This window comes from Trachypithecus francoisi, unplaced genomic scaffold (genome assembly GCF_009764315.1).
Source record: "Trachypithecus francoisi isolate TF-2019V2 unplaced genomic scaffold, Tfra_2.0 Lachesis_group8, whole genome shotgun sequence".
Lineage (NCBI taxonomy): Eukaryota > Metazoa > Chordata > Mammalia > Primates > Cercopithecidae > Trachypithecus > Trachypithecus francoisi.
This window is the reverse complement of record NW_022681473.1, coordinates 61,303,419-61,314,665: the sequence shown is the minus strand read 5'-3', so window position 1 is coordinate 61,314,665 and position 11,247 is coordinate 61,303,419. Positions and strand designations below refer to the sequence as shown.

At 36.4% G+C, this 11,247-nt stretch overlaps 1 pseudogene; it reads left to right on the top strand.

Annotated features, from left to right (window-relative positions):
- The first annotated feature begins 6,880 nt into the window (after positions 1–6,880).
- LOC117079797 lies at positions 6,881–7,923 on the top strand (annotated as a pseudogene).
- The last annotated feature ends 3,324 nt before the right edge of the window (positions 7,924–11,247 follow it).

The following is an 11,247-nucleotide window of genomic DNA, read 5'->3' as shown; positions in this document are numbered from 1 at the left end:
ATAACATTTTGTCCTCACAATTTGATACATCTCGGCATTTGCTATGTTCAACCACTGTGATCAGAGCAAGAAAGAAGTGTGGCGTTCTCTACAACAGTGGAGAACTCTGGCAGAGATGGCCATGGGACTGCAAGAAAAGAAAGCATAAGGTTAGGAATAGACCTTTGCCTTTTACTACACAGGTAGAGTTTAAGGAATGTTATTTTCTATGCTCTATTTAATATGCCAGTTATTGAGACCAGTTGGTTTAGTAGCTTATCTAGTTATTAGCTATGAAACTTTGGTTAAATCACTTAACCAAAGTTAAGTTCAGGGAAGCTGAATTAACACTTAATTCCTAACAAGTCTTTTGCATCTCAAACTCTCCCTTTGTATTTGCTTCTGGAGAACCTAACCGCTGAAGTTGACTGTTTGAAAGACCAATGAAACTGTCAATCTACTGTGACACTAGTAGTATAAAGGAGAAAATGCATATCAAAACAACATGAGTAACAAGAAAAGCAGATACCGTGCGACTACTGCAGACATTGAAAAATTATAAAGATACTTAGTGAAAAACTTTTAACCAATAAATATCAAAACGTATATTCAAACTACATATTCCTAGATAAATAAAATTTACAAAAATTGGTAAAAGAATAAATAGAAGATCTAAATGGTCCTATAAATGTTGGATAATATAGTCCTTAATTACATCTCTCCACAACTAGTTTTAAAACTGACAAAGAGAAAAACTGAATTGTCTGTAAGGGATAACTAGAAAACCCATAATTAAAACTACCCTGGGAAGGCCATTTAATTTAAAAAAAAAAAATACCAGCATATGCAAAATCTTCCTGGGGAGAAGAGAAAGAATATTTCTTCAGGTATTTTAGAGCTTTGTGTAATCTCATAGCAAAACATAATAAAGACATTACAGTAAGGAACATTTCAGGCCTTGCTTACTGATGAACATTGATGTCAAAATCCTGAATGAAATATTTGCAAACCAAATCTGGCAATAAATAAAGAAAAGAAAATGGCGTTCCAAACTTGAGTTATTCCAGAAAGACAACATTGATATTTGAAAATAAATCAATATAATTAATCCCATTAACATGATAATAAAGAAAAATAATATGTATCATAAAAGCATGAATTTCAATAAACCCAAAATAATTTTATGAAATTCACCATCCATTTTTGACAAAATCCCTTATCACATGAAAAATAGAAGATGACCACATTCTCTGATAAAAGCAGGTACAAAAAATCTTAGCAAACATACTTAATGATGAAATGTTAATAACCATACCTGTGATATCTGCAAAAAGAAAAGTAAACAATTTTTATCCCTTCTCCCCAAAATGCACTGGAGATCTTATCCAATGCAACAAAGCGATAAATATAGAGAAAGATAATTAAGATTTTAAATAAGAGAGAAAGAAGCTGACATTACTTGTGCAGGTGTGATTTGGTGCAAAACAAGACCTTAGAGACTACAGGTCACTTATTAAAAATAAAAAATTAGTTCAGCAGTTCTTCTGAAAAAAGACAAATTAACTTTATTTTTACATAACAGTCCCAAAGATTTAGAAAAAAAATTAATCATGCTATTTATATTAGCACAATTGAATGCCAACTATGTGAGAATAAACCTAGTGTAAAATATGTAATCTCCAAACAGAGAAGTATAAGATAATATTGAGAAAAAATAAAGACCTTAATTAATAGAAGTTCCTGTTCTTGGATTAGTTGTCTTATATTCTAAACATGTACATTCTCCCCAGATTGATCTATAGATTCAACACATTCTCAATAATAGTCTCAATATATATCTTGGTAGAAATGGATAATCTGTTTCTAAAATTTATAAATAAATGCAAAGAGGTAGGATAGCCAATATGCAAAGAAAAAAAAAAGTGTTGGGAGATCATTCTTCGTACCAAGCACTGAGGAAGTAGCAATGAACTAGATAGTAGCTTTTGCCTTTAAAGTGCTTAGTATGCCTCCTTGAACCCTGTTGCTTAATAAATGCTTATTAAGCACATGACTAATGAACAACTCTGTTCAGTGAAATGTGGTAAACCTCTTATAATGGAAAGACTTATCATTGCACTTCATCATCATTGTTCTGTATAATGCCCCTAATTAAAGCTGAAATTTCAGTATTCCTCTGGATCACAGTAATTATCATAAATTTACTTTCTTATACTCATTTGAGAAAACTATTAAATTTGAAAGAAAGAACTAAGAATAGTGGATGAAAACAAGGATGCTTTTCTACCATTTTCAGTTTATGATCATATGCTCTTGCCATACCTGTGGTTAAGGGCTTTCTATGGTCATTTCATCTCTGGAGATCCAACAGACTCTGACACCAATCCCTAATTTTCTTTGCCAGGAGAAACCAGGAGTATTTATAGAGATGGTGGAAGCATTCAAGCCTCACTACTCATAGATTCAAAGGTTTTCAAAACCTGAGGTTCATAGAGAATCAAAATTGTAGCATCTTTAATCAGTACAGGTTTGACTTTCAGGTAGAAATGGGAACTTTTCTCAAGTGAGAGATAAGCCAATAAGAGCAACAACTTAAACCATAGAAACACAAACAGAAATTAGAAGAAAGAAACAGCCAATCAAAGGGACTGGAAAAAACAGAGGATTACATGCTGAAAAGACACAAATTTAGAGAAAAACAAAATAGAAAAAAATGGAAGCGGGAAGGAGACTAGAAAAGATAGTAAAGATATTTCGACACATAAAATGAGACAAAGAGAGAGAAAGCCACAGACATAGGAACAGAAAGAAAATACAACTTTACATATAGTGAAAAAAAGTTTAGTCAGAGAAAGACAAAATGGAACTCTGGATCTGTGGATCATTTGAGAAATGGGCTATTGATTGCAAATTAACTAGGCATATTGATTCAATTGTGTTATGTTTAAATTTCAGGTAAGTGTTAATTTTTAAATTATAAATATTAGTTGGTAGATTTTAGCATAGTTTGTATGTGGATATAGTTTGCTAAAAAGAGTAAAATTATGAGAAAGATGATGTACCATTTATGCAAAAGGAAAAAGAATTATTGTCATCTGTGAAAAAAATTAAATTTATTACAATATTATAATGTCTTGTTCCAATTATTTTCAGTGATTTTAAGATAAGCGATAAGCTGATTAGCAGAGAATAGGTTTTGAGAACTGCAGCTAGGATACTAGAGAGGCTGTAAAAAAAATGGTTTTATCCTCAGTAGTTCACCCTTAATTACCTGGAATAGGTGAATGTGTGACATAAGCTGATTCATGCCTCTGCCCTTTGAAACAGTCTTGTTGTTACTTCCAGTTCTTTTCTATTATTTCTCTTTCAACCTCAGTGTGATTAAATTGTACTAAAATCAACAAGAACCACAAAGAATCATTGTCAATGACCTAGAAATAGAGCCAAAAGAAAATGAATAGAGAAAAGACGATAAAGGGGTTTTAAAAAGTGAAAGACATGACAGATGTGGCAGTGAGAGAATAAAGGGAAAGTACACACAGAAATAGAGACTGGAAAGGGGTTTTGGGGGCCCGGGTAGTGGAGGAAATGTGGAAAAGTAGCTCAAAGAGTACAAACTTGCAGTTACACAAGAAGAATAAATCTAGAGATCTAATATACAGCATGACCACAGTTCATAATATTGTAGAATGGGAACTCTTTTCAGGTGAGGGATAAATCGATGAGATAAAGCAGTGAGTTAATAATATTGTAGAAATGGGAACTCTTTTTAAGTGAGGGATACACCAATAGGAGCAAGAACTAAAACCACAGAAACTGTATACTGAGAATTTGCCAAGAGAGTAGAGCTTAGGTGCTCTTACCATACACATGCACGTGTGTGCACGCGCACACACACACATGCACACAGTAATGATCATTTCACTATGTATGTGTGTGTGTATGTATATATATGTATATCAAGTCATCATTCTGTACACCTTAAACATACACAGTTAAAAATTAATAGGGAGTACAAACAGAAATATTCCTGCCTGTCCTAACTTCAAATCTGTTGGCCAGTCTACAACTGAAGTTTTCTAAACGTTGAAATCTGCACTTAGGGCACTTGCACATAAAGCAGGGAGAAAGACAATTCTAAAGAGTGGTGATCCACTTTGTTCTTTGCATCCTATGTGATTTATTTCAGGGTGGAAAGAATTAAAGGAGAAAACATGGAATATTTTCCTGGCATGGGGTAAAAATAAACTACTTCACTGTGTCCACAGTTTTCTCTTTTCTTTTCTTTTCTTTCTTTCCTCTTTCTCTCCTTTCTCTTTTCCTTCCTTCCTTCCTTCCTTCCTTCCTTCCTTCCTTCCTTTCTTTCTTTCTTTCTTTCTTTCTTTCTTTCTTTCTTTTCTTCTTTCTCTCCTATCTCTCACTCTGTGTGTGTGTGTGTTCTCTATATTTCGATGTTAATACCTATATCATTTTTATGAACTCAACTCTACAATAGGAGGTCAAAACAATTTTCCGAGTGAGCAGGAAGAAAAAATAAAGTCAGCTAGTGATATGAAAGATGGGAGAGAAAAATTTTGCTTAGGGGTAAAGTGTCATGCGCGTCCATGTGAAGAGACCACCAGACAGGCTTTGTGTGAGCAATAAAGCTTTTTAATCACCTGGGTGCAGGTGGGCTGAGTCCAAAAAGAGAGTCGGCAAAGGGAGATAAGGGTGGGCCCATTTTATAGGATTTGGGTAGGTAAAGGAAAATTCCAGTCAAAGGGGGGTTGTTCTCTGGCGGGCAGGTGTGGGGGGTCACAAGGTGCTCAGTGGGGGAACTTTTTGAGCCAGGATGAGCCAGGAAAAGGAATTTCACAAGATAATGTCATCGCTTAAGGCAAGGACCGGCCATTTTCACTTCTTTTGTGGTGGAATGTCATCAGTTAAGGTGGGGCAGAGCATTTTCACTTCTTTTGTGATTCTTCAGTTACTTCAGGCCATCTGGGCGTATATGTGCAAGTCACATGCAAGTCACAGGGGATGTGATGGCCTGGTTTGGCCTCAGAGGCCTGACATAAAGAAAAATAAATGCTCTAAACACATACTCTACTGAGTGCAAAGAATTTGATGGGTAGCTGACTGCTTTATTTAAGACAAGGGTCTCAAATGAAAGCTTCATTCAGATTGCCTAGGCTGCAGAAGAGTACCATGGTAGGTTCTGACTCATAGAAGGTGGAGGATTCCTGGACTTCGGTAAAAGTAGAGAAAGAGACAAATCCTTCTTTTTACATGGAGAAGATGGCTTTGTGCTTTCTTTTGTTCCTCAGATATAGATTCTAAGTCAAGTCCTCTTTGGAGTTCTAGGTTGTGCCGTCTAAGAACTTTCAGTCTTCACGGTATGAAATTGAGATAAGAATCAGTCAAGGGATTTTTAAAATAAAGCTTTTTATTAAATATAATGGAGCTAATGAAAAGAAACAGCTAACTAACTGGAGCCTTGTGATATGAGTTTGAGACCACATTTGGAAATATTTTTACTTTAGGACGAGGTGAAGTCTTATCTTAATCTTTCCAAAGATCAGAGATTAAAAGTCCAGAAGGAGGGTTGAGGGAATCGCTGAGATGTTGCTACAGAGAGGTGTTACTGAAGTCTATGAGGACCAGACTCTAAGGGACAATGTAAGTAAATAATTTTCTCAGGGACAGTTAATGAAACTAGACAGGGTTAAAATAAAGAACCAGCTAACAGAAAGGGCAGAGAATCTCATAATGCTCAGCTATTGTCCCCAGTGCCATCAACACAGTATGATATAGCAAGGGTAACATTGGTATCCAGCACAGGCGGGGAGGCTAGTACAATAAAAATTGCCAAAGGAAAGTAAAGCCAGATGTTAGCATCATATTTTGAAACACTCAGAAAGAGCTTGATTGTTTCACTGATAGTGAATATTTAAGGCCTAAATTCTGGATTGCCATGATTTCACAGAAGTAGGTGCAAGTGGGTCAGAAAATTAAGAACCACTTAATATTTGGATTGACGATTCTTTTAAAAATGGTATTAAAAGTATCATTCGGAAAGAGAAATCAATCAATTAAAAAAAACAATGAATAGAAATAAAGTGGAAAAGTACCTCTTTAAAACGTGTAATAGATAACTGTTAAATGCACTGTTCTTATTTTGTGGAAGAGCAGAAAGGGAAATGTCTTTAATGGACTTTTATAGTTACATTGTGATGTTATGGCCTAAAGATTTATTTTCAAACTATTTAAGCTCTTATTTCACACACACTCACATACACTCACACATATATATAGTTATTTTTACCATGAATTTGTTAAAAATCAGGAATAGTTGCTATACTAAACAGCTCAAAACTACGTTGGTTAAATAGCAGCTCAATAAAGCATGCTGGGATTATGGATTCTGTTTCTTATGTTCATGCTCTCTTTTAATATAGGGGGTATTTATCTTGTATTATTAAAATAATAAATATTTAAAATGTTTAAATATTATAAATCATTAAACAAAAATATATCTGAATAGAAATTATGTTGAGCCCATGGGATCAATTCAATTGTCATGACTGAAAAGATAGCCTAGAAGCAATAACTGATTAACTCAAGAACATTGGCCAGAAGCTCACACAAATCCATCGACATTCACTCTGACTTTTCTCTATTTTAATCTTTATAATAATTAGTAAAGTTTTTTTCTCTGTTCTCGTGTTGTTTAAATTATTTAGTGTCTTCGATGCAAATCCAACATATTTCTTGCCAAAGATGACCATATTTGTGTAGTCCACATTTTTGTTCCACAATTTGGTGCTCCTTAGTGATAGGAAATATTTTTTTACATGGGGCCGACAAGAGATACCACCTTCCTTCCTCTGTGAGGTTAGAGGAAAGACGTATTTTTGTCCTGATTCCATTGTTTGTACTCAAAAGAGATAACTTTGAGGGATCAGGAAGAAAAACACGAACCATTCCTCACTATTTGCTGAGTTACTCAAGATCACTATGGTAGACTGGAATAACAGTGATGCTATGGAGCCCATATTTATCTTGAGGGGTTTTTCTGGACTGGAGTATGCTCATTCTTGGCTCTCCATCCTCTTCTGTCTTGCATATTTGGTAGCATTTATGGGTAATGTTACCATCCTCTCTGTCATTTGGACGGAATCCTCACTCCACCAGCCCATGTATTACTTTATTTCCATCTTGGCAGGGAATGACCTGGGGATGTCCCTGTCTACACTTCCCACCATGCTTACTGTGTTATGAATGGATGCTCCAGAGATTCAGGCAAGTGCTTGCTATGCTCAGCTGTTCTTCATCCACACTTTCACATTCCTGGAGTTCTCAGTGTTGCTGGCCATGGACTTTGACCGTTTTGTTGCTATCTGCCATCCACTGCATTACCCCACCATCCTCACCAAGAGTGTAATTGGCAAAATTGGTTTGGCCTGTCTGCTGTGAAGCTTGGGAGTTGTACTTCCCACACCGTTGCTACTGAGACACTATCAATACTGCCATGGCAATGCCCTCTCTCATGCATTCTGTTTGCACCAGGATGTTTTGAGATTATCCTGTACAGATGCCAGGATCAATAGCATTTATGGGCTTTGTACAGTCATTGCCACACTAGGTGTGGATTCAGTCTTCACACTTCTTTCTTATGTTCTGATTCTTAATACTGTGCTGGGTATTGCATCTCGGGAAGAGCAGCTAAAGGCACTCAACACATGTGTATCCCATATCTGTGTGGTGCTCATCTTCTTTGTGCCAGTTATTGGGGTGTCAATGGTCCATCGCTTTGGGAAGCATCCGTCTCCCATAGTCCACGTCCTCATGGCAGACATTTACCTTCCTCTTCCCCCAGTCCTTCACCCTGTTGTCTATAGTGTCAGAACAAAGCAGATTCATTTAGGAATTCTCTGCAAATTTGTCCTAAGGAGGAGGTTTTAAGTAACCTCTGTCCTCCAACTTTTCCACTGAAAATCTCATGGAAGCTATTTTAGTATATGAAAAGGAAAATATCTGGGCATTGTTCCTCTGATTAATATCCTAATTCTTTTACTTCTTATACATGTAATTTCAGTTAATCTTTAACCAATTTGAAACTCAGGATTTTTTTGGACAAATTGTGACAACCATGGCCTCATGTTGTCCCCAGATCATTACAAGACTTATAATAGAAAATGTATGTGCTAAGTCAAGTTTTTTGAAAACTATACACAATTATTAATGTTATTAAGTTGTGATTGTTGTTAATGATAATAATAGCATATCTTTTCTTCCTAAATATAACTGTTTATATTGTTTCTCATATTAATTATCTAAAACTCAGAAATCAATCTCTATCTCTTTTACTAATACTGTTGTCCATATTTTGTTTCTCATGCTACAATATCATAACTGCTTATAAAAAAATTTGAGTTCTTAGGGCAAGTTTGGAACTGGAGTTCCTGACAGGATTTTGAACTGTTGCTGTGGCTGTTTGCTATGTACAAGTTCTAATCTCATCACTTAGTGATGTGTCCTTTCTCTCATTGCTATTCTAGATCTATCAGCTTCCTCAATTTGCCAGCAAATACTGAGTTAGATACATGGGAGTGTTACCAAATATAGTTTCAGTCGCTTGCCACTTGCAAAATCAAATAACAAGAATGAAGATGGTAAGAAGAAAGTTACTATTCCAGAGCTTAGTGATGAGTCAGGGCCAGATTTGACACTTCAGCATTCTGGGCAGAAAGCAGGGTTTTAATAAGATAAATTTTGGTATTCCACCCATGCAGAAGGCACATAGGCTTGTGGGATCTATACGGCTTGCTCATGAATGTTTATCTTGAGTTGTCCGGTGGGTCATCCAGTGCTCTGGCCAGCCGGGGAGAATTTGGTAGGGTGCTTGGTTTGTTTTAAGACTTGGTCTATGGAACTTCTTTTTCTTTCCTTTTTTTTCTTTTGACATTGAGTCTTGCTCTGTCACCCAGGTGGGAGTTCAATGGCACAATCTCTGCTCACTGTAACCTTTGCCTCCTGGGTTCAGCAATTCTGCTGCCCCAGCCTCCCGAGTAGCTGGGATTACAGGCGTGTGCCACCATCCCTGGCCAATTTTTATATTTTTAGTAGAGGCGGGGTTTCACCATGTTGGCCAGGCTGGACTCGAACTCCTGACCTCAGGTGATCCGCCCACCTCTGCCTCCCAAAGTGCTGGGATTACAGGTGTGAGCCCCCTCAACTGGCTGGCCTATGGAACTTCTAAGCAAACATAGAGTAATATAAGGAAGTTGTGCTTGCAGGTGGTTTGGCCAGTGGAAAAAAAGGAATGTAAAAGTTGTAATTGCATTCCTAAAGAGTAAAGTAAGAGATGAGGAAAAAGGGGAAAAAATTGTAAAATATATATATATATTTTTTAAGAAAATGGGGTACTCAGTTACAGGAATTGCTGAAGAAAGCCTGACAGTACATGTCTAAACATCTGGGCAATTGTGTTGACTTTATTTAATAGTATAGGACAGGATTTTATGTCTTAATTTGTGAATGGGTTGAGAGCTGTACACAATCTCAATCCTCATCTTTTAATAGTACTTTTACCCCTTGTTCTACATGCCGGTGTGGATCTGTATTGTGTTTTTACCAATTTATTTTTGATAACCCATTACTTTTTCTTTCTTTTTTGCTAGAATGAACTATACATATGTTTTTATGGGTGATATTTTGTTATTTCATATAAATTCACTTTATTTTCAGCTGTATTGCAGACTTTTTGAATATGGGGCCATGTCTATTACCTTATCACAGCACTATACAGCTGGTCTTCCCTAGCAATCATGAGTACTCATTAAATAGTTGAAATAACTATTATAGTTATTACTGTTAGTACTGTGGATATATATACAGCCAATTGCATAATGCTAATGTTAAATAATGAATGTTTAATAGTGAAGATACATAGATAAAAGATTAGTAAAATTAAGTGTAACCAATGATATTATTGGAACAGGTACATTTTATAATATTGATATATTAATAAGTGGTCAATTAAAAATACAAAAAAATTAGCCAGGTGTGGTGGCAGGCACCTGTAGTCCCAGCTTCTAGGGAGGCTGAGGCAGGAGAATGGCATGAACTCGGGAGGCGGCGGAGCTTGCAGTTAGCGGAGATCGCGCCACTGCACTCCAGCCTGGGCGACAGAGCGAGACTCCGTCTCAAAAAATAAATAAATATATAAAAATAAGTGGTCAATTTTACTTGAGGATGTAGGAATCAAGAATTAGAGTAGTTAACACTTTCACTGTGCATTGTGGGTCCAATTCATTCTTGAGCAGTTGAACAGAGTTGGAAATAAAGTGGTGTGCTGAAGCTGGCATGTAAGAGACAATTGTGTGTATCTTGTTCTGTTTTTGTGCTCTGTAATGTCATGTAGGTAATTTGAAATTGGTTATGATGGAAATATTTAAACCACAGAAATTGGTAAACATTATATATCAGGGCTTTAAAAATTTTTCTTAGAGAGGAGGTGGTTAAACACCAACACATCACTGGGAAGGTGTTCTAGAAAGAGAAGGTAACATGAAGAGAGCAAAGAGGTTAGAAAGAGTATGTGTTAGTAGTAGTATTCAGTCTGACTTAAAACTTACCCAAAGCATTTTGCATTTCCTCCCACAAAGAAAAGGGCTCTGACATGGGCTATGATGGGCAAAGATATATAGTTTCAGCCCCATTTCGATGAAAGACTTGTAGCCCCAGCTGCTAGCAGTGAGTCCAGTGGAAAGCCTTCAATTTTTTTTTCAATTTTTCAGGAATTGCCTCAGCTGGAGAAATGAGCCTTGCTTGAGGTCATCCACTGACCCATTCAATGACTAAGGTAGGAAGTTGGAAAGCTCTGGCCCCTTCAGCCCAGTGAAGAAAATATTCACTGCTTTCAGGCCTGATTTACAGCTCAACTTTTCCTTCTGCCCAATCCTACCCACTTTCATTCCTTTTTATTTTTAAGATGATTATCCCAAGATTCTCTTATTAAACAAACTGCACACTAAATTTTACCTCAAAGTCTGCTTCCCAGAGAACCCTGAAATGAGAAGTTCTCAGAAAACCTGTGACATATAGGTGTTAAGGTTGGCTAATATCCAAGTCTCATGACTTCAAATATATTACTGGTAGAAGGTATTCAAGTTACCAGTGGCAAATCCATATGGGTCTGTAGCAACCTCAATTCTTGCCTCCTCAGAAGAAAGAAATGGACTGAGGGGCATAAGGCAGAGAGATAAATCAAGGCAAGTTTTGAGC